This window comes from Mesoplodon bidens (assembly GCF_964165515.1).
Source record: "Mesoplodon bidens genome assembly, contig: HAP1_SCAFFOLD_581, whole genome shotgun sequence".
Lineage (NCBI taxonomy): Eukaryota > Metazoa > Chordata > Mammalia > Artiodactyla > Ziphiidae > Mesoplodon > Mesoplodon bidens.
The window spans coordinates 125,184-149,114 of NW_027672426.1; the positions used below are offsets into that span (position 1 = coordinate 125,184).

Below are 23,931 nucleotides of genomic sequence, written 5' to 3' on the forward strand. Positions count from 1 at the left end.
GCTGCTAAGGCAATCATTGCTATTCTGCAAAACAACAAGGCACAGAAGCAGATGTCTTATTTCCGAGATTTCTCCCCCCGGGATTATTATGATTAAAGATCCTTTCCCCCCACTCCCTGGAGAGAACAAGGGGCTGCTTGCTGGAGGATTTTTAATGACTTGGGGAAAGGCTCAAATATCCCCCCATTATGGTAATCCACCCCAGGGGCAAACCCCACAAGAATATTATGAATTTATTTTATTTTTCTATCCTTGCAAAGGTAATACTCAGCTCATTAGAATATGAAAACTATACTGTCAAATTTCAGAATTACATGGATGAAGAAAATCACCAAAGTGGCATCATATCATGTGTGTTATAGTTGTATTTACTATATTGACTATATTAAATATGTTGTGTTAACAATGTATTGTATAACTATATATTGAAAAGGCAAAATGCTGTAACGTATTTCAGAGAAAATAATTATGTTGGCCAACCCCAAATTGTACATTGTAGACGGGTCCTAGGAAAAGAAGATTTAATTCATAGTGAACAAGAGGTTAGCTTCTGTTTTCAGCCATGTGCTATTTCAAGAATTAAACATCATGAATAATACAGGATATAAGAGGAATAGTCTAAAGATGGAAAAGCACATTTTGATTAGGAAAGAGAATTTAAGGCTTAAGTCTTTTTTTTTAAGGAAAACTGCCTTATTACTATGAGATAAGAAAATTGTTTCCTTCTTTTCTTCCTTGCTTTCTTCTTCTTTTTTTAACCTTTTTAATTTTGGATATTTGACCTCTAAGCTGAGATGACTGAAAATGCCTCCTCTGGGCATTAACCTTTTTGAAAGACCTTTTCCCCCTCCCTGAGGGCTATTTGTCTCTTGGAGGCTTTGTCTACATTACTCCTCAAGAGGCAAGCATTTGTCCTTGCACTAAATGCTGACATCTCCTGATAAGAGGGAAGCTGCAGAGTAGAAGAATTGAAGGTCAGTATGTTGATATTGGTCTCAAGTGCACTGATGTACATTTGTGTATTGGGGAAGGGGAGTGAAGCTTGAGAGTGGGCCAGTGGGGAGGGGTAAATATTTTGTGATGCTGTCTACCTATGGGCTTATAAAGTTTACGGCTGCATTAGGAGGACAAGCATTACCATTAGCATGAAAAGTAGGGCAGACCTCAGTTGCAAAAGCTTCTAGCCATACACATAGGGCAATACGTAAATGATACACCTTATTGCATTCACCCATTCACCCTCCCCTGTTCACGCTAATTGGAAATTTCCATCCATTTCAGAGAAGTAACACAACTATCAATCATTTTCCCTGGCACGAATCTTCCAGGAGAAAGAAAATGGAATACACCTAGCGACAGAGCTCACGCACTAGTAGTCCATGTGTCTTAGATTTAATATCTGATGACTAGCTGCATTGAAGCCAAGAGGTGGTTCACAAAGTTGCTGCACATTAGAATCACCTGGGGAACTCTGAGACCTTCCCGTGCCCAGGCTCCTCCCTAGACCTACTGAATCAAAATCTCTGGGGCTGGGACCCAGACACCAATGTTTTTCTTCAAAGCTCTTTAGGTAATTCAAACGAGCAGCAAAGCTTGAGAACCAGCCCAATAATGGGAACAAACTTATTTCACACAGATAAAGTGGGGCAATTCATATGTTAAAAGAACGTGAATATATGTATATATTTCTTTTTTTCACTTTATTCTGTTTGTATTTCAAATAGGCTTTTTTTTTTCCTTCTGCAAAAAGCATTATTGTTTCCATTTGGTCCAAGGCTTGGGAGAGGGCTCCAGGGCGGTTACAAAGCTGCCTAGTGGCTGCAGAGCGGGGCTTCAGGCAGAAGCTCTGACGCCAGAGGGTCTCCTCAGACGCGGCTGGACTTCAGAGACTCCTGTTTGGCTCGAGGGTGAGCCTTTCAAAGAGATACTCGCCCAGCACAGCCTGCGGACCAGCCAGCCTGCGGAGGTTGGTCAGGTGGTCTCCCATCTTCTGGATGAGTTTTACCTGCTCCTCCAGGAAGCGGCTCTCCAGGAAATCACAGAACTGGGAGTCTGCACGGGCAGGACCCAGGGCGCGCAGATCCGTTAGTGCCTGGTTCAGATTCTTCTCCCTAAGAATGGCGGCTTCCACAGCATCCTGGGTTTTACCCCACTCATCCTGAGAAGGCTTCTGCGCATCCTGGAAGAGGGCGCGGCCGCAGCACTGGTTTTGCATTTTCAAGAGGCGCTGGGCGCCCTCACACTTCTCCTCAGCCAGTTGGCGAAAAATGTGGCCCATACTGTCCAGAGTCCCATTGTTGCTGTCGAAATAGATGCTCAGAGAGAGGTAAGTGTCCACAGATGCATGTTGAACAGGCGGTGGACGGCGGCCTCCACCTCGGTGGAATAATTCTGACGAACCTGTGAACTCGTGGTTGATCAGTGATAAGGAGCTAAGCTCAAAAACTGGTGTTGGCCTGTCCTGGAGGCTGAGGATAGCTGAGTGTCTGATTCCAAAGGTTGCGAAAGGAAGAAAGGTTGGAAGGTGGTCGGGGGCTGGAGCAAGGAGCGTCCCTGGGTCTGTTCATTCCAAACACTGTTGAAGCAAAAGACAGATCTGCAGGACTGCCGAACGCACTGCCTCAAATAGGCTTTGATATAAATGAACAAGAAGTCCAAGCAAGGACAAAACTTACCCTTCCTCCCACCAAAATAGCTGGTGATACTAGAATCTAGATCTGGGAAAGGATTCTTCCATTGCTTTCTTAACATTCCAAGCCACTAGAGCAGTGGTTCTCAAAGTATGGTCACCTTGTAACTAAGCAGTACCCTATGGGGCCTTCCTAGGACAGACCCATCCCCCATATCCTCTATTGTAGTTTCTCTCTGAAGTACTCAGATAATAGTATCTCAGGCATATTTCTTGAGTTTTCAGATGCTAAAAACCACCACCCAATGGAAGAAATGAACTCCTTGATGATCATGAGCACGTAGCCCCCAGACCCTCTGGCACCTAAGGATGGATAATGTTACCTGCCTTGTGGCCTCAACATCAGCCAATCAGAGGATTGTGCACGAGCTGATCACATGCCCTGGGATGTCCCTCCCTCACCTGGCCTTTAAAAATGCTTTGCTGAAATCCTTTGGAGATTTCAGGGGTTTTGGAACACGGACCACCCCTCTCCTTGCTCGATCCTGCAATAAACCTTTCTCTTCTCCAGACTCCAACCTTTAGGTTTGTTTGGCCTCACTGTGCTTCAGACACACGAACCTGCATTCGGTAACAACCTGACCAGCTTTACCAGCGTCCCCTGATAATGTGTCAGATATTCAAGTTTTAGGGCCCTATCCCAGCCCTATGGAATCAGCAACTCTAGTGGGGCTCAGTGATCTCTGTTATAACTGGCCCTCCAGATGATTTTTATTCACCTTAAAGTTTGAAAATATCTGCATTGTCAGCTGCCAAAGCGTCCACCAGCAGGTGAAGGGGAGTGACGCCTGGAAAAGATAGGGAGTAGCCAAGGCAAGTACAGCAGCATTTGCCGTGGTAGTAATGGAGAATGCCTTTTCTCCACTGGTTGGCACAGACTAGTATCTGGGAGCAGTGGCAGGGTTATTTAGGATACTTTACAATTCAATGTAGAGTGACCGCTGTCCTGGTTTGCCAGGGACTTCCCCTGTGTGAACACTTAAAATCTCATCCTGGCAAACCCCTTAGCCCTGGATTTGAAAAACTTAGGGAATAACATGAAATTTAGGGGAAACATGATCTAGGATTTGGGCAAGTCACAAGTGCTAATTAAAGCTAAGCAAGTATGGACAACATCTAGCCTTCTTTACCCCTTTGTGGGAAGGTAAATCTGATTGGGTGAAAGGACTTATTGTTAAGAAATCTTTGTAGAAACATCCCCTTCTGCTTAGTCCGCTGGTTCTCAGTTCTGGCTAGACACTGGCATCGTCTGAGGAGATTTAAAGTTATTTTATTGGTCTAGGATGACCAACAGTCAGTGTGAGGGTTTTTAAAAAGTGCTTCAGATGATTCTAATATGCAGCCAAATTTAGGTGCCACTGCTTAAGCTTTTGAACCACTGCTCCTTTTTTCACCTCATCTTCCTATGAGTTGAGGTGTGTTGTTTTTTCTTTTTCTTTTTTTAACTCTCTTATTATAAGATTTCCTGTCTTAAATAAGATTGAATGTACAGAAAATCCTGCTAGTCCATCTGGTATAGCTAGATACTTAGGATAATATCGTTAAGATATATACCATTTAAGTACTGTGACTGGCCTTTTTAACATTAACATATGCATTGAATTAGTACAATCTCTTTTGAAGTTGTCATGTTGGGGAGCTATACCTGTAATCTGCTGCCATTGCTAATTATCTGGACACCTCTTATTAGGAATTGTTTTAAAAAATCTTTAGGGATTAAAACCAAGAGTGCTGTATTATTTGTACTGGGACCACAAAAACCTCACAAAGTTTCCCCACTGTACCTTCTACCCCCATCTCTAACCCTTGGCAACTTCTAATCTGTTCTCCATCTCCACAGTTTTGTTATTTTAAGAATAATATGTAAACATAATCATGAATTACTTAATCTTCGGAGATTGGCTTTTAAAAATTTTTTCTTCAGCATCATTCCCTTGAAGTTCATTTTAATGTTTGCATATATTAATAATTTGTTCCTTATCATTGCTCGGTAGTTTTCTATCATAAGATTTTATCTCAATTTGTTTCAACATTCATCCATTGAAAGACATTTGGGTAGTTGCCAGTTATTGGCTATTATAAATAAAACTGCTATGAACATTTATGTGTAAGTTTCTGTGGGAACTTAATTAAGTTTTTGTTTCTTTTGGATAAATGCTCAAGAGTACAATTACTGCATTGTAGGGTGAATCTACTTTTAGGATTAAAAGAGACTGTCAAGCTGTTTCTCAGAGTGGCTAAACCATTTTATTTTCCCACCAGTGACGTGATATAACTTTTCTACGTACTCACCAGCATTTGATGTTGTCACTATAATTTTAGTTATTCTCTGATATCTCATTATGGTCTTAATTTGCATTTCCCTAATGCTAATGATGTTGAGCATCTTTTCATGTGCTTCTTTGCCATGCGTATATTCTCTTCCATGAAATGTCTGTTCCTGTCTTCTGCCTATTTTCTAGTTGGATTTTTTTAAGTTGTTTGGAGAGTTCTTTGTATATTATAGATACAAGTCATCTGTCTCATATGGGATTTTCAAATATGTTTTCCCACTGTGTAATTTGAGTTTTCATCCACTTAAAAGGATCTTCTATGAAGCATTTTTAACTCATTTTGATGAGATCCAATTTATCAGTTTTTGCTTTTATTGATCATACTTTTGGTGTCAAGTCTAAGAATTATTCACCTAGTTCTAGATGCCAAAGATTTTCTCCTATTTTTTTTTCTAAAAATGTCCTGCTTTTACATTTAAGATTATGATCCACTTTGATTTAATTTTTGTGTAAGGTGTGGAGGTTTAGGTTAAGGTTCATTTTTTGTTTGTTTTTGTCGAGGGATGTCCAACTGTTTCAGTACCATTTTTTGAAATGTCTATTCTTCCTTGATAGCTTTTGCACTGCTGTCAAAAACAGGTTAAATGTATTTATGTCAGTCTATTTCTGGGTTCTCTATTCCATTCCATTGATCTATGTATCTACCCTCCAAAATTACTGCAAAGTCTTGAAATTGGGTGGATTAATTCCTCCCATTTTAATCTTCCTTTACAAATTGTTTTAGCTATTCTTCAGCCTCTTCTTACCATACAAATCTTAGAAAAAGCTTGTCTATATCCGCAAAAACCTTGAGGGCATTTTAAGAGTAATTGTGTTAAGCCTCTTAACTTGGGGAGAATTGACATCTTTATTATGTTGTGTTTTCTAATCCATGAACAAGGTATGTCTCCCTATTTGTTTGGGACTTTAAATTTTTTCTTCATCAGCATTTTGTAATTTTCAGTATAGAGGTCCTATAAATGTCTTATTGGGCTTGTATTTAAGTATTTATTTAGGTCAGTTGTAAATGGCATCACATATTTTAATTTAAGCTTCTACACATTAGTTATTAATATATAATGTGATAAAATTGTGTTGATCTTGTACTCTAAAACATTTACAAACTAATATTATTTCTCAAGCTTTTTGTGGATTCCTTGGTATTTTCTCCATTTAGATTATCATGTCCTCTTCAGACACAGACAGTTTTACTTTTCCTTAGGCAATATAATAGGATATATTACTCTTCAACATTCAGTAGGATATATTCCTTCCTATTCAACATAGTAGGAATAGTCCTTTTATCTTTTAAATGAACTTTTTAAAAATTTAACTTTTAAATGTATGTATTTATTTATTTTTGCTTTATTTTCTTACTAGAACCTCCAGTAATATATTTAATAAAAGTCGTGGGAGCAGATATCCGTGCCTTGTTTCTGATCTTACAGAGAATGCATTCAGTCTTTCACAGTTAAATATAATGTCGGTATAGGTTGTTTGTAGATCATCTTTATGAGTTTCAGTATGTTCCTTTTCTATTCCTAGTTTGCTTGGAGTTCTTTCTTCTTCTTTTTTTACAATCATGAATGAGATTGGATTTTGTCAAGTGCTTTCTCTGCATTATTGGATAGGATCACATGACTTTTCCCTTTAATCTATTGGATATGGTGGATAATATTGTTTGATTTTCAAATATTTAACCAACTTTGCATAACTAGAATAAATGCCACTTGGTCATGGTATATTATTCTTTTTATATATTTCTGGATTTAATTTGCTAATATTTGGCAGAGGATTTTTACAGCCAATTTCATAAAAAATATTGGTCTGTAGTTTTCTTCTTTCTATCATATCCCTGTCCGGTTTTGGTATCAAGGTAATACTGGCTTCATAAATTTAATTAGGAACTGTTCCTTCTACTTCTATTTCTTATCAAATCATGTAAAATTGGTGTTAATTCTTTATGTCTTGGGCAAAAGTGAAACATCTAAACCTGAATATTCCTTTTGGGAGTTTTTAAATGAAAAACCAGTGTTTCTAATGGTTACAGGAAAATTGAGATTATCTATTCCATCTTGGCTGAGTTTTGGTAGTTTTGAGTGTAGAAGCATTGGCCCATTTCACCTACATTTTTCAATTTATAGTGTAGACTTGTTCATAACAACTTGTCCCTTATTAACCTGCAGGATATGCCATGGTATCCCTGGTTGCATTTCTGATATCTGTGGTTTGTGCCATCCATCTTTTTATCTTTATCAGTCTTGCTAGATCTTTATTGATTAGATTGTTTATTTCCAAGAACCAGCCTTTTGTTTCATTGATTTTCCCCCCCTATTTTCCTGTTTTCAGTTTCATGGATTTCTATTTCATCTTTATTATTTCCTTCCTTCTGCTTGTTTAGTGTTTTTTCCTCTTCCCTTTTTACTATTGTAATATAGAAAATTAGATTATTGCTTTGAAACACTTTCTTTCCCAATTTAGTGCTATAGACTTCCCTTTCAGCATTGCTTTCACTTCATTCTGCAAACTTTGATCTGTTATATCTCCATTTCCTTTTATTCTATGCATTAAAAAATATTTCCTTGCTGCTGTCTTTTTTACCCATGAGTTATTTGGAATTGTGATGTTTAGTTTTCACGTGATTGAAGACTTTCCTGTTGTCTTTCTGTTATTGATTTCTAGTCTGATTCCATTATGGCTAGAGAACATACTCTATGATTTTAATTCTTTTAAATCTGCTAATTTTTTATGAATATATAAATGAAAGAAATAAGAAAACCTCTGAGGCTTAGCATCCAACACTTAGGCACATTACAATTTAAATCTGCTAAGGTTCTTTTTATTGCCCAGTATATAGTATATGAGTGAATATTCCATGGACACTTGAATATGTATTCTGCTGTTACTGAGTGTGTTCTTTAAATGTCAGTTATATCCTATTGATTGATGATGTTTTCATTTCTTCCATATTCTTGCTGATTTTTCTCTCTGGTAGTTCTATAAATTGCTGTGCTGAAGTCTCAAATAATAATTGTGGATTTAAAATTTTCTCCTTTTACTACTTTTTTTCAGTGTTTGCTTCATGTATTTTGAAGTTCTGTTGTTTGGTGCACACACATTTTGTATCATTGGGTCATCTAGGTGGATTATTCCTGTTATCTTTATGTAATGACCCTGTTTGCCCCTAATAATTTCCTTTGCTCTGAAGTCTACTTTATCTGATATTAATATAGCCATTCCTACTTTTTCTGATTAACATTCACATGATATATCATTATCTTCCTTTTACTTTGAACTCCCTATATCATGATGTTTAAAGTAAACTTCTTATAGACAGTATATAGTTGGATCATGCTTGTGAATTTTTAATCTACTCTTCCAATCTCTGTCTTTGACTTGGTTATTTAGATCATTTACAGTTAATGTAATTATTGCTATGTTAAAGATTAGGTCTACCATTTTATTTTTTGTTTTGTCTTTTACCTTAGTTTCTCAATCCTGTGTTTCTCTTATTTTGCCTGGTGGGTTACTTAAACATTTTTTAATAAGTCCATTTTAATTTAATTTATTTATAATCATTTGTGTATACTGTTTGTATAGTTTTCTTAGTGGTTACTTTTGGCATCACAGTATACATATGTAACTTACCATAGCCTACTGGAATCAGTGTTTTATTACTTCAAGTGAAGTTCCAAAATTTTACTTCCATTTAGTCTCTTAATATTCCCCAGTTTTAAAGTATGATTTTCTGTAGTATTTCCTTTCTCTACATTGAGAACCACATCAGATGGTGTCATAATATTTGCTTTGACCATTATATAGTATTTAAGAAACTCATGAGGCTAATGATATTCTCTTATATATACCCCATTTGTTTTCACCCATTCCATTGTTCCCCTTTTCTTTCTGAAGTTCCCAGTCTTCTGTTATTGTTTTTTTTTATGTTTTCATAACATTAGGTGATATCTGGGCTTTCCAGTGCCATTGGATATGAGTTTCAGGAAACCCTGAGTCTGGCTCACTTAATGCTGCTGAGTTGGAGGGTTTGTATATGTTGGGCCTGTTGGCGCAGCAGGTGCTAGCAGATTAGACTAATGTTAATGGGACTAGTGCCACAGGAGGATGGGTTCCCATTCAGGCTATGCTGCTGCTACAGTAGATCAAGTCCCCCTCTACCCCAAGTGTGGGGCAGTGACCTGCTGCTGTCACTGCTTTGTATTAGGCTGCTTCTGCCTCAGGTGTGTGGTGGGATCCCTTGGAAGCTGTTGCTGCTGTCAATCACAAGGTTAAATTCATTTCAGAAATACTTAAGTATAAATATATAGCCTGGCTCCTGTAGGACCCCTGTAATAGTTTTTTATTGCTTTCATACAAATTACCACAAATATAGTGACTCAAAACAATGTAAATTGATTACCTTACAAGTCTGACATTGGTCTCAATTGAGTAAAGTAAAAGTGTTGGCAGGATCTACAGATGAATGGATAAAGATGTGGCACATATATACAATGGAATATTACTTAGCCATAAAAAGAAATGAAATTGAGTTATTTGTAGTGAGGTGGATTGACCTAGAGACTGTCCTACAGAGTGAAGTAAGTCAGAAAGAGAAAAACAAATACCGTATGCTAACACATATATATGGAATCTAAAAAAAAGAAAAAATGGTTATGAAGAACCTAGGGGGCAGGGCAGGAATAAAGACACAGCCATAGAGAGTGGACTTGTGGACACAGGGAGGGGGAAGGGTAATCTGGGATGAAGTGAGAGAGTGGCATGGACATATATACACTACCAAATGTAAAATAGATAGCTAGTGGGAAGCAGCCGCAAAGCACAGGGAGATCAGCTCTGTGCTTTGTGTCCACATACAGGGGTGCGATCGGGAATGGAGGGTGGTAGGGAGATGCAAGAGGGAGGAGATATGGGGATATATGTATACGTATAGCTGATTCACTTTGTTATGAAGCAGAAACTAACACACCATTGTAAATCAGTTATACTCCAGTATAGATGGTTAAAAAAGAAAAAAAAAGTGTTGGCAGAGCTACATTCTTTTCTGGAGGCTCTTAGGGGTGTTTCTGTTCCCTGGACTTTATCCGCTTCCAGCGGTCACTTGTAGTCCTTGACTCAGAGTCCCCTTTCTCCACCTACAAAACCCAAAATGTTGAATCTCTCTGATTCTGCTTCTATTAGGACATCTCTCTCTTTCTCTTTCTACAGTTGGGAATGGTTTTCTACTTTTAAGGACTCATGCAATTAGATTTGTTCCATGAGGTAATCCAGGATAATCTTTCTATCTCAAGGTCTATAACTTCAGTCATATCTGCAAAGTCCTCTTCACCATGTAAGGTAACATATTAATAGGTTCTAGAGATTAGAGTGAGGGCATTTTTAGGAGACATTATGCTCCCTACCACACCCTTAACAAGTGACCTTGAGAAAATGACTGAGATTTTTAAAGCCTTACTTTCCTCAAACATAAAATGGAAAGAAAGCTAACTAGTTAACATCATGAAAGTGAAACAGTATATATGAAATCAACTAATTCAAAAAATAAGATTTCTTCTTTTTCTTTATGATTTACATGATTCTCAGAGTTCAGTTACTTGAAGAGTTACTTTTTTTTAAACAGAACTAAGGAATTTCAGGGTTCAGGTGCTGTAAGATTGTCTGAATTATCTGAGTAACAATTAGCTAAGCACAGGTGTAAAGCATTTGATTTACTCCCTGGTTTTCTTTATCTTCTCATCCCAGTAAATGCATATCCCTTTTCTAGCTCCAGCCAGTAGAGTCAGAGCTCGTTTTACTGTTTAACTAAAGTTCAATTTAAATTCTCTCTACATCTCCAGATTCTCGGCCCTGGTTGCATATTATAATCACCTGGGGAGATTTCAAGGACTACTGATGCCAAATTTCTACCTATCATGGATATTTGAGGAGGGACCTGGAATGAAATGCTCTAGCTTATGGTTTTTGGAACCAAATCATAGTCTACACTGAGCCAAATTATTTGCAAGATCACCTCTAAAAAGGAATTTATCTGTGGTGACTAATGCTCTTCCTTTGTCAGTATGCTTGATTTGTCCCTCTTTGGGGGAAAAAAAGAGGGGGAAAAAAACCCCAGCAGTTGTGCTCCCTGAATTATAACCTGATGCTGTGGAATTAGTGTTGGCTTAGAGCGCACATCTTCGGATACCCATTCTCTCTCCTGCTTCCTTGCATGAACTTATATCCTTGGGCAGTGTTTCATCCACCACCCTCTTTTGCTTCTAATCTTAGCAAGTAAAGTCTCCCCTTAATGAAATAGCATTTCATGAGGCTTACTGGGAGCATAGGTCTGTTCCAGACCTATCCTATGTTAGCTAAAGCAGATATAAGTGATGTATTTTTGGCATTCATCCTTGTGGGTTGGAAAGAGAAGACAGAATTTTATCTTTAGGTGTCATCTGACTGGACAAATGGGCTCTTTCCCTCTGCTGCCTACCATGTAAAAACCTGAGGGTGTTACCTCTAGACGGTATCTTCTAGTTATCAAAATAGTTCAGATAAGTCAAATTTCTCAGTAAAAGATGACAAAACTATGGCTTAGGTGGTTAATTTTCTATGTCAATTTGTCTGGGCCACCATGCCCAGTTATTTGGTCAGATATTATTCTGGATATTTCTGTGATGGTGTTTTCGTGTTTTTTACAATTTTATTTATTTATTTATTTATTTATTTATTTATTTATTTATTTATATTTTTGGCTGCGTTGGGTCTTCATTGTCACACGTGGGCTTTCTCTATTTGCAGCAAGCGAGGGCTACTCTTTGTTGTGGTGTGCAGGCTTCTCATTGCGGTGGCTTCTCTTGTTGCAGAGCATGGGCTCTAGGTGCACGGGCTCAGTAGCTATGGTGCACGGGCTTATTTGCTCCACGGCACATGGGATCTTCCCAGACCAGGGCTCAAACCTGTGTCCCCTGCATTTGCAGGCGGATTCTTAACCACTGCGCCACCAGGGTAGTCTCTGTGATGGTGTTTTTGGATGAAATTCATATTTAAATTGGTGTTGGACTTTGAGTACAGCAGATTATCCTCCATAGTATGGGTGCGCCTCATCCAATCAGTTGAAGCTCTTAATAAAACAAAGACTGACCTCCCTGTCGCAAAAAGGAATTCTACCAGAAGACTTACAGAAATTGAACTGCAACTCTTCCTAGAGTCTCTAGACAGCCTAACCTGCAGATTTTGAATTGACCAAGCCTCTATTATTGTGTGAACCAATTCTTTAAAGTCTCTCTCTCTCTCTTTCTATCTTTATATAGATATGGATATAGATCTAGGTATCAATATTGATATCTATATCTATCAATATATATGGGCACATTGTATACACATGCTGTTGGTTCTGTTTTTCTGGAGAAGCTTGACTAATATAGTGGCCCATATAAATAAAAGGATGAACCCAAGTTCACCCAGGTAGAAAGTAGTACAATGAGAACTGGAACTTAAGGCCTCATGACTCATTCAGCTGTGAACACTGACCCAGAACTGGGGTCCGCAAACTCTGGCCCACTGATCAGATCTCGCTTGACTCCTGGTTTTGTACATAACATTTTGCTTGAACACACCCACACCCATTCATTAACGTATGGTGCATGGCTGTTTCTGTGCTACAGCAGCAGATAGGCAGTTGCAACGGAGAGGTATGGTACACAAAATCCAAAATATTTACTATCTGACCCTTTACAGAAAAGATCTGCTGACCCTTGCTCTAGGATGCCATCTGATTTCTGATAACACAGAGGAGAATAATTCATGCACATTGGGGTTGATTGTTAATCTCCTGTCCTCCTTAGGTCAAAGATCTCTTAAATGCTCACCCTTGCAATAGCCAGCTTGGGGAGCATTGTCTGAGGATGCAGAAATATTTCTTGCCAGGTCTTTCCAATCCACACTGCTCCCTGACTATGGTTCTTAAAACCTATTTTAAAAAAAAATTTTATTGGAATATAGTTGATTTACAGTGTTGTGTTAATTTCACGTGTACAGCAAAGTGAATCCGTTATACATATACATATATCCACTTTTATTTTTTTTTAGAGTCATTTCCAAATAGCCCGTTACAGAGTATTGAGTGGAGTTCCCTGTGCTAATAAGAAGAGCAGGTTCTTATTAGTTATCTATTTTATGTATAGCAATGTGTATATTTCAGCCCCAATCTCCCAATTTAGCCTCCCCACCACAATCCCCTGGTAACCCTAAGTTTGTTTTCTACATCCCTGCCTCTACTTCTAAAACCTGTCTATTTTAACCAACTACCACTCATTGCTTACTGTCTCTGGCTTCATGTACTTCATAATAAATCTACCTCTTGTTCAATCCTGGATGACATGTTCCAAAGACTGAGATCATATCTTATTCTACATAACTTGTGCTTGATATTGTCTAACTTGGGGTCTTTATCTATGTCCCAAAGAAGACAGTCACACTCTGTCTTCTAGTACTACTAATAATACCACATTTTATGGCATGAATTTGACCCAATGCACTGAACTATCCCTTTAGAAACTGTATGCAACCTGTCACTGGGTTTTAGCACCGGGATAGAGCTGAAATTAGTGTTCATATTTAAACAAATCTACTTGACCAGAAACTTTTTGTCTCACCATTTATTTTATTACACAAGTAACTTCTCTCTTTGCATCTATGATGTAAATATTTTTAATTTCCTAAATTATCTGAAAAATTATTTAGAGCTTCCATTTCAGTAGGCATTGGAATTGCTGTGTTATGACTATTTCATTATTTTATTTCCAAATGTTAAATTAGGCTTCAAGCTTTGGCCAAGAGTAGACAGGAAAGGGTTTTAAAAGAAATGAAGAATGGGAAAGACTTCTGATGCAATGGAGACTTAATAAAGATTTGCTTTTGAATCAAGAATTTATAATAAAGGTTTGATTTTGAATCAATAAGTTATGTCATTGCAAAATAGCTCCCTGGTAAAATTCCATTCTTTTGTAATCATTAAGTACAGAAATTAACCATCAAAACATGCAGTGATCTTTTTCATTTTCTAAAAACAAACCTATATCTAGATGAGAGGAGAATTCATTTCATAACTCAGGCTCTGGACTTACGACTCCAAGTCCTGTTTTCTTTCAACCATGCCTGCTAAGTTTCTGTCTAACTTCTTGAGCATGAGGTAATGGCTTCAGCTTTCATCTCCTTACTCAGTATATAGCTTGGTGACTAAGAGTAAGGGATCTAAACCTTGAGAACTTGGGTTCCAATCTTGACTCTAAAATTTACTTGTTGAGTACTCTTGAGCATGTTATCTGTTTTTGCCTCAGTTTTCTCATCTATAATATAGAGATAACATTACTTCTCTCAGCGAGTTGCTATGAGGGTTAAAAGAGAAAATTCATACAATGCAAGAATTTATCAGTTCTTGGAACACAATAAATACCGAAAAGAAATGTTAGCCATTATCAAGGGCCCCTCATTTTATGGATAATATAGATTAGTTTATATAGGTCTAATATTTACATATACATAACTATTTTGTACCTATATGTGTGTATACGTTCTTCTTAGAAATTGAGCAGTCAACATTCACATCTAAAAGTATGTGCTCTGTGAAATGTAGATCTCCTGTGTACAGACACAGTGCTGTAGTTATCTATTGCTACATAATAAAGAAGTCCAAACTTAGTGGTGAAATAAACAAAAATTTTAATATGTGCCCAGATTCTGTGGGTCAGCAATTCAAACAGCACGCAGAGGAGATGGCTTGTCTCTACTCTGTGACTGATGTCTGAAACCTCAGCTCATGGGGATTCAAATGGCTGGGGCTGCAATCATCTAGATAATTTTAATTCACATGTCTGGCCCTTGAGATGGGATGACTTGAAGACTGGGCCCAACAAAGACTGTTGCCTGGAGTGCCTATAGATGGCTGCCCATGTGGCTTGGACTTCTCATAACGTGGTAGTTAGGATTCAAGATAGAGTATCCCAAGAATGAGCGTTCAGGGTTGAAGCATTCCAGGAGAATCATGCAAAAGCTGCATGACCTTTTATGACCTAGTCTTAGATGTTACATAGCATCACTTTATACTATTGCAGGCGTTGGAGACGTTTTTCCATAAAGTGTCAGACGGTCAATATTTTAGGCTTTACACGCCATACAGTCTCTTTTGCAACTACTTAGCTCCGCTGCTGTGATGTGAAAACAGACACAAACAATACATATACTAAGGAACATGGCTGTGTTCCAATAAAGCTTCATTTATAAAAGCCGGTAGCGGCCTAGATTTGGCCCAGCAGCCATAATTTACTGACCCCTGCTCTACTGTTTGAAGCCATGGAAAGCCTGCCCAAATTCAAGGGGAAATGCCCACATCTGGATGTGAAGAATGGCAACGAATCTGAGACCCTGTATTAAAACCACTACATATGGGATACTTAGAAGAAGATCTGTCTGCATACCTTGTTTCTCCCATGTATGGTGGATATGAGGTATTGGCACATGTTACATCTCTGTAAGCCTGGGTCAAGGTCAAAGTTGGAATCTGAACTCAATGACCTTGATTTCTGGAAGAATTGGTAACTCTACTTATGATATCCTTACACTCCTTACCCATATAAATACACCACAAAAGATAGATTTCAAGTAAACAGTTGCTTTATGGCAGCTTTTTATTATGTCTCCATTGACTGAATTATTCCATTTTGGTTAGAAACATGAGTTTTGTTTCTTTCCTAAAGAGATCTGCAACTTTTCAGATGTGGCATTTCGTTCTAATGAGAGGATGATGTAGGTTTTTATAAACGGAAAAAGCAGGGCAGGCTGAGTTCACTCAGATCATACCAATGCTTACAGGAATAACCAAAACTGGAGCACAGGCTTCCAGGTTTTCCCGTCCTGTGCTCTTTCCGGTAGGTGCCATTGTCTGCTGGGCCTGGCAGTAATAAATTTTGACCTTTACCTCTCTACACTCTTGTGAAGTGGTTTTGGGCTTTGTTAGCTTTCTTATGAGTTTGTACTAAATTGTGTCCATAAAGTAGGCTGAATTCCTCAGGGAAGGATGATAGCTGTTACTGTGTTATTACTGCAAGTGTTGTGTTGGTTACTTCTTTTTCTTTTCTTTTGTCCAGTTGTATCCTGAACTTAAAAGTTATATTATCTGAAATGAACGATGTGCATCTGGTGGAAAACATTAATTTAAGGGATGAAAATTCCTGATGATTGCTTCAGTCAACCCTTAATACACACTGAGCTTCATTAGTAAATAGACAACTCTCAGACCTTTCCCTTGGAAGAGGTCGCATAATCAGGCTTTGTGTTGATTTCGCATTCTGTTCGTTAGAGACAGAACAAAGTAGAATAATTGGCTGGTACAGGGAAAGCAGAAAGAACTTTCTTCTATTTTGGTGATGCATCCCGTAATAAGGGTTGAAAATGAGACTGGAGGTAAAAACGTGAAACTCAGAAGAGCAAAGGAGAGAGGATATTGTTTCTTTGAAAATATTCTTTCAGTGTTGGCCCAGATGAAATATGAAGCTGAGGAAATTTTTTTTTAAATGATGATTTTTGTGTTAACAATGTGAGTGTGGAATTAGTAAGAATCAGAAAGCAAGCATCCTTTCCCACCAAGGACTTGGGAGCAAGTGAAACCATAAATACTCCCGGTTCTTGGAAACCCTTTTGGAGCAGTAATCAGAGAAGGGTAAAGGCAAAGCCTCAGAGCAGAGGTGTTCAGAGCAAAGGGATAGGAGGAGAACAAAAGGAGAGTGGATATTTTTAGAGCTGTCATTTTGAAATTTACCTGCTTCTGATTCAGTGCTGCTTTGCTACTGTGTTGATCCCGTGGAAATCCTCAAAGCAGGAGCAGCCCTATTTTAAAATAATAAGGTTAGAGCAAGTGACTTGAATCCAGGTCTCTTTAGCTCAAGAGCACAGAGGAGAGTGTGAGGAAGGAGTGAGGCCACAAGGAATTGTTCACTGGGTACATTTTCCCCAAACCTCACTAACTGGGAGAAACTGACCACTGGATTATGTGGCTTGAAGGAAAGCAAAAATGTTGAAAGCAAAGAGTGTGGAGCTTGTTTAGAAAGCAGGCTCTATCATTTGGTCACCTGCTGATGATAATAGCATTGGCTGAGTCCTGACCATTTACAATGAAGGCACTTCTGTAGGTCATAAGTTCCAGGAGAGCCAGAACTGAGTATGTCTGTTTCAGCATTTAGCATGGTTTAGCATCTTAGAGCCCGGTACATTATTGGCATATAGTAGACTTAAAAATGAATATTTGTGGATTGTCTGAATGAGTGGATGGATGTGTGTGATTCATATCCTATTTGCAGGTCCTATGCCCTACAGTGGATTTTCAGTGTCAGATTGGGACCGTATTTATGATGGGGATTGACATTGTTCCCTATCTAATGGATAAAGATTACACATCAAAGGACTTTACACTGACATCCCAAAAACCTCATAGGAATTACTTAACAAAAAATTAAATTGGATTCTGTATAATTTCTAATTTATAAGCTGGCTAGACCACTGGTATTTCTGCCAGTCCTCTGGTAGTTCCGATGATGTCCCCATGATGACCCAGGCATAATCAGAATGGCTTTAGGATTTGGGAGCCAAAATGTTCCTCAGTATTTACTGCTTTGCTAGTCCATTTAAGAAAATGGACTATTGAAAAAATAGCTTCAGACACAATATGGCATTTTATGATTTAGCATAAAATCTGAGAAATATAGAGGTTATCTGAAGCCTGCAGTGGTAAAGTTCCCTCTGCTATTGAAGTTATTGTCTTTAAATAAAGATTCTACATCAGTAATGCTATATATATATATTTTTTTCTGATATTCAGGTTAATTTCTTATTCTCTATAAGGAAGTAATTAGTTGGTTGGTATGAGAGATAGTGTGGCTTCCAAAAGTGAAAAGTATTATTTTGTTGTAATTTCCAGCTACCTAAGGATGGGAGAGGCCCAGGACACTGCAATCAGTATATTATGTGGAGCAGGTTATATTGTGGTTTATTTATGACCTTTTACATGTTTATTTTCTATGCAATTTTGTGTGCTCCTTTTTGAGTTTTGGTAGATAAGTGTTTTGTAACTTCAGAATACTTGAAGTTTTATATATATATATATATGACTTATATATATATATATATATATATATATATATATATATATTTATCATAGTAGTTAAAGCCGTGGACAGTGTACTAGTCTACCTAGGTTCAAATTCTGGCTTTACCCTATGACTTCCCTGTGGCTTCCTCTGCTCACCGATTTAAAAGGAGTATAATAAGACTGCTGTGGTGAGTTATATACTAAGTGCTATTTAAGCATTTGCTATAATGATTATGTTACTCGAAAGCAAGGAACTTGCCCCTTGATTCTCTCTGTATTCCTAGTGCTTAAGAATTCCTAGTGCTTTCCTAGTGCATTGTCTTAGGATAGAGATAGCTCAGTATAGTTCTTCTCACTATAAAGTACTGTTACATTGAAAGTCTTTGCTTGTGTACTAATAATCTATGACATATCTGCTGAGGACAAGGAAAGGAATAGTTTTAAAACTGCAATGGATAACAAAAGATTGTATGATGTAATGCCTTTATTATGTAATTATAAAACTAACAAATGATCATGGTAGAAAATTTGAAAAACTCCTAGACAAAATAGAGATCAATAAAATTTGGAGTAGCGTTCAGAGTGTAGAGTTGTCCATGAATATTAGTGCTTTCACATTTTCCAGGACTTTAAGTAGACTCTGCTTCTTAAGAGTCTATTCATGATATTTTATTTTAATGATGTTTTCATCATGGGGACACACACACACACACACACAGAAATCTGTTAAAAAAAAAAGAAAGACATGTAAATCACTGATGTTTCAGATAGCCACATGAAATAAAGTGAGAAAGGTCAACAAGCTGAAAGAATGTGGAGTAGCATCTCCTTAATTGCTTACATAATTCTGATAATTACCTCTCTGTGGATAATGTAATTAATGGGGAATCTAATTCAAGGAAAATGTATGAACTTCAAGCCTTCTCGAAGCCAAGTATTTCTTTCCACAAAAGTTTAATTTCCACGGCCGTGCTTCCTTATTACCTGACAGGGAAAGTGTATTGTATGGCAAAGTATCTTCCCGAAGGAGGGTGCTTCCCACACTGATCGTCATAAATGACTTCGGAATTATTGTTGCTATATTACCAAAATCTTAAACTAGGGTATTTTTGACAAATGTGGTCCTTAGTTAATTTTTAGAGCTACAAACTCTCAGATGGCTCTGCAATAACAATTGACTGGCTGTTCTTCAGGTTGATCACAATATGTTAATGACCTTGAGGTACCACTAAAAAGCAGGAAGGTGTGAGTCTTCCTTTGGTTCCAGAGTGAAATGCGAGTTGGAGTTGGAGTTGGAAAAGAGGCCGACAACCAAGTGATAGAGAAGGAAATGTGAGGTCATTAGTGAAAAACCAGGTTTAAGTTAAGGTGAAGAGGCATGAGGAAATGGTCAGCTGTTACAGTATTACAAAGATCATGAAGAAGCATATCTATCCATGAATGTGGTTTGTATTGCAATCTGCTGAAAAAGAGACAAATATCCTGGCCTGGCCTTCATGGAGATTATTTTTATTGATTCTGATAATAGATTATTGTTGAAAAGGGCCTCCTATAAATTATAACCATGCAAAGGCAGCAAGATAATTTGTTTTTTCTTTATGTATGTGTTTCTCATTCCTACTCACTTCTCTCTTAGGGGAAGAGAAAATCACAAAACACAAAAATGTCAAATCTCAGCTATTCATTTTCAAAATAATTTTTTTTCCAAATTCCAAAGGAGGCAATAGGTTAACTGTTAAGATTTGTAAGGCTCAAAAAACTAGATTTTTACAAAGTGTAGCCAAATTTTGTTCCATAAGTAGTAGCTTTGGAAAGAATATGTGATGATGCAAAGTTGGAAAAAGCTGGTTTTTCTTCCGTAAATGACTTCACCGTGTGGGAGAAGAGGCAGAGAAGAAATCAAAGTAATTAAACATGGGGTGAGTTTTTCTGATAGGGGACTCTAGTGCTTTCAAATAGACTAGATAATCCTCGGGATAATCTGAGGGTAGAACAGACCAGTGCCTCATTTCCAATCTGGTACCCTGGAAGAAAACAGTGTATTTCCTTTGAGGTCTTGAGAGGTTTTTCTTCTTCTTTGTTTTGTTTTTGGTTCATTTTGTAATCAACTTTATTAAGGTATCATTTACACACAATAAAATGCAGACATGTTTAGTCAACGGTTCAATGACTTTTAATTAATGTACACATTTGTATAACTACCACCCCCATAAGATCGATAACAATTCTAAAACCCTAGAAAGTTTCCTCCTAGGCTTTTGCAAAAGTATCCCCATCTCCCACCCCAAGGCAACCACGGATCTGATTTTTATCTTTAGAGATGAATTTTGCCCAGTTTAGAATTTCATGTAAGTTGAATAATATGGTAGGTGCCCTTTTGATCTGGCTTCACTTGCTCAGCATATGGTTTTTGAGATTCATTCATGTTGGGATGTTTTAAAACCAGGACTTTAGCCTGGGTGGCTGATGTTGTCTGAAGGCACCTATAGGTACATCTGAGTCTCTGGCATTGTCACTGTCTGTTCTTGGCTCAGTATTTTCAACTTTACTAAGAAGCACAAGGTTGAAGTAAGGAAGATCATTGTCAGTATAATGGAGGTGAAGTGGGTTCTGTTATATAATATTCTCAGCATAAATTGACCTGCTTGGAATCATTGTGTTGATAATCGACAAGGATACTCTTCCTCCAAAAAACTTGATACTATAAAACTTCTAAAGGATGCTGTCCTAGGACTCTTTTAGTTTTTAATTTTTGGGAAACATTTCTGGAAAATTGAAATGCTCACAACCTGAAAGAAGCAATTATTCACCTGAAGGCTAACTCTGCTAAAGTTGAGTTGTCCGACCTTTACATGCTGATAGAACCCAAATAGCCTTGCAAAACAATGCTCTCTTATTGGATATAAGCATATAGATTATTTAAGACGGACGTGTATATGCAGTAAAGTGAAAAAACAAAGAATCTTTGAGTTTTCCTTGCTGTTTTTTTTTATTTTTTCATTTACGCTTCTATATCATATGCTAATAGTTTAGGGTAACCTCAGGTTAGTTTTAGGTCCACTCTTTACGTAAATGTTGATGTACTCCATACGCAACTTTTTTCTACCTTCCTTCTTTTCTTCCATCTTTCCTTTCTAACTTCTTATAATCCATTCTACTTAATCCTGCATTTGTTGAGGTGGCAAGTACTGTAGGAAAATTGAAAGCAGTGTGAAATTTTGCTGTTCAGAATGCATGTTGACCAAATTCTATATTGAGAAAAGGTCTGAATTTACCCACAGTAACCGTTTCTCAGCGTCTCTGAATAAAGGCCATAGAAACTGGGCTCTATATAATATCCTGACAGGTATGTAGAATTCATAGCAATTGCCCTCAAAGAGCTTACCTAGCATAGATGCATATGAATGCATTTAATGATTGCTTTATTGGCAGCAGTGCCAACATACACAGTCTATTTTGTTTTATATCATTATCATTACCTGCTGTTTACCACTGTATACATTGCTAATGGTGTGGTTTCTATAGCTTGTGAATTTCACGGCCCAATATTATGTAATTTATTGCACACTTTAGTGTAGAAGATGGAGACTCCATAAATTTTCGTGTGCTCTTTGCCCCTTTGGAATGTATTACACTGAGATCAGGCAAAGTAATAAATTTATTTCAAATGTGCGTGATAGCTAAACATCAATTAGGACTTGATGGGAAATATTTCTTCTTCCAGCAACATAACAGTTTTTAAAGACTAAGCCATTGAACGTGGAGTTCCTGAACATGGGATTCAGTTCACTGGGATCCCTCCTTAGAAAAATAAAGGAAAACTTGAATTGGATATGTGTGGCTTATTCAAGTAGTAACTAATCAGCTACATCTTTGATAACTTAATTTGTCACAATGGTTTGGTATTTTATTAACTCCCTTCCCCTTCTTCCCCTGACTCTCACGAGAATGGATCATGAGTATCTTAAAACATACTAAGTCGTCTTCCATCCCTGTTAATCTAACTACAAAAACACACTTCCCTTATCCAATGTAACATACCGTCTTTTAGAGTAGCTGTGGTTTTAATTCACTACAAAATTAAAACCAGCAAAGAGAAACATTTTCAAGGAGCCACCACATTGTAGAGCTTTAGAAAGAAGACTTTAGAATTAAGGGCAACTATATCATTTTATAGCTAAAGCACCTGAGACCTAAAGTAGGAAGGTAACCATCGAGGTCAGGGAAAGGGGTTGAAGAGCAGGTTTCAAGCTGAGAAAGAGTCTACAGGGACTCAATCTGAGCAGGTCAAAAACTGAAATGAGACCACGAATGTTCTGGGAAGGGTGGCACCTGGCCTCAAGTGTGGGATTCAGACAGGGAATGGGCCCCAGGGGAACTGAGCTTCTGCAGTAGGCAGAGAAGTCCACCTCATCTCTGGAAAGTGCCACTGACATCAGGGAGTTGAGGGGAAAGAGCAATGAATTCCAGTCCACCTGAGAAAGCAGGCCAATCTGATTAACTCTGAATTTAGGCTTATTTCAGATACTCCTTGAGAAAGAACTTGGACAAGAGCAAGTCCCACACAGCCTCTTTAAATCCATGTCCAGTATGTTCTGGTGGAGCTGCTTAAACCCTCCAAGTGACTCCAGTATTTTAATTTCACGTTATATTTAATTCCGACCGTTCTATGATTGATTATTTAATGGGCAAATAGGTAGGGTCACAAAAGAGTGTGAATGTATTTTACAGGATGAGGATGGGCGGAGTGGAGCAGTCTGGAATAGGACACCAATAAAAAGGGATCTTGGTAAATAAGAACGTCTATTAGAAATGGAGAGGAATTTGCAAGGAAATTAGTGCCTGACACCACGCCCTTCTCTCTGCATGTTTAGAAGCTAGTTTCTCATTTTATTTTCATGGGAGATGTCCCTGTGATGAATTGTCTTTTACCTCCACACTATTTATCACGTGACATATTGTGAAGTTTGTGTGAGAGAAAGTAAGTATTAGCATTTGTCTTGGAAGCAGCTATAAACATTTCCTGGAACAATCTAGGGTAGAAGGAAAAGGAAAGGAAGGTGGAAACAAAGGAGAAAGACAGCTAATGCTGCTGGAGTCTCTCGCTGGGATTTGTGGTGTCTCTTTTTGAAACTAAGTACAGAAAGTCAGAACTTGACCGATTGTTTCTTGATCACGGTTTGTTTTCATTTTTGTTTTTTTCTTGCTCTCTCATCAGTTATTCCAGCCAGTGCTATGTCATTTTCAGTTTCATTAAGCATGCCTGTCTTGTTTCCATTTGCATTATTCATGCAAACGTTGATTGAACTGATGACCCCGAGTTATCACGGAAACATTAGATACACCAGTGGATACATTTCTTAATTTTAGAAAAAAATTACCAAGTGAAGGTTAAAATAACTCCTCTTAAATTTGTCATTTAAAAAAAACTTCTCCTAACATACAATACCTCATTGCCTAATAATGCCAGATAAGTGAAGAATACCTATGTATTCATGAATGCAGGCTAGTCTGTATATTTTTTGGCAGGTATGACCATTACCGAGGGTAACGGCCTGGTTTGCTAGCCATGTCCTGTCTCCTAGAAAGTTGTAGTTTCTGTTGTCTTTCAGTTGGTCCATTGGATATCAGAGGTGAATTTATAAAACTATACTTCCCTTTACACTTACTTTGTTTTGTTTTGTTTTTTACTTGAAGTATAGTTGATTGACAGTGTTGTGTTTCAGGTGTACAGCCAAGTGATTCAGATATATATATATATATATATATATATATATATATATATATATATA

General features: G+C 37.7%; 1 pseudogene across 1 annotated transcript; it reads right to left on the reverse strand.

Annotated features, from left to right (window-relative positions):
• Positions 1–1,716: 1,716 nt before the first annotated feature.
• On the reverse strand, positions 1,717–23,710 carry LOC308610213 (ferritin light chain-like; annotated as a pseudogene). The gene is made up of 2 exons: positions 23,682–23,710; positions 1,717–2,407 (listed from the first exon to the last, which is right to left on the reverse strand). The product of its transcript is annotated as a ferritin light chain-like (transcript).
• Between the last annotated feature and the right edge of the window lie 221 nt (positions 23,711–23,931).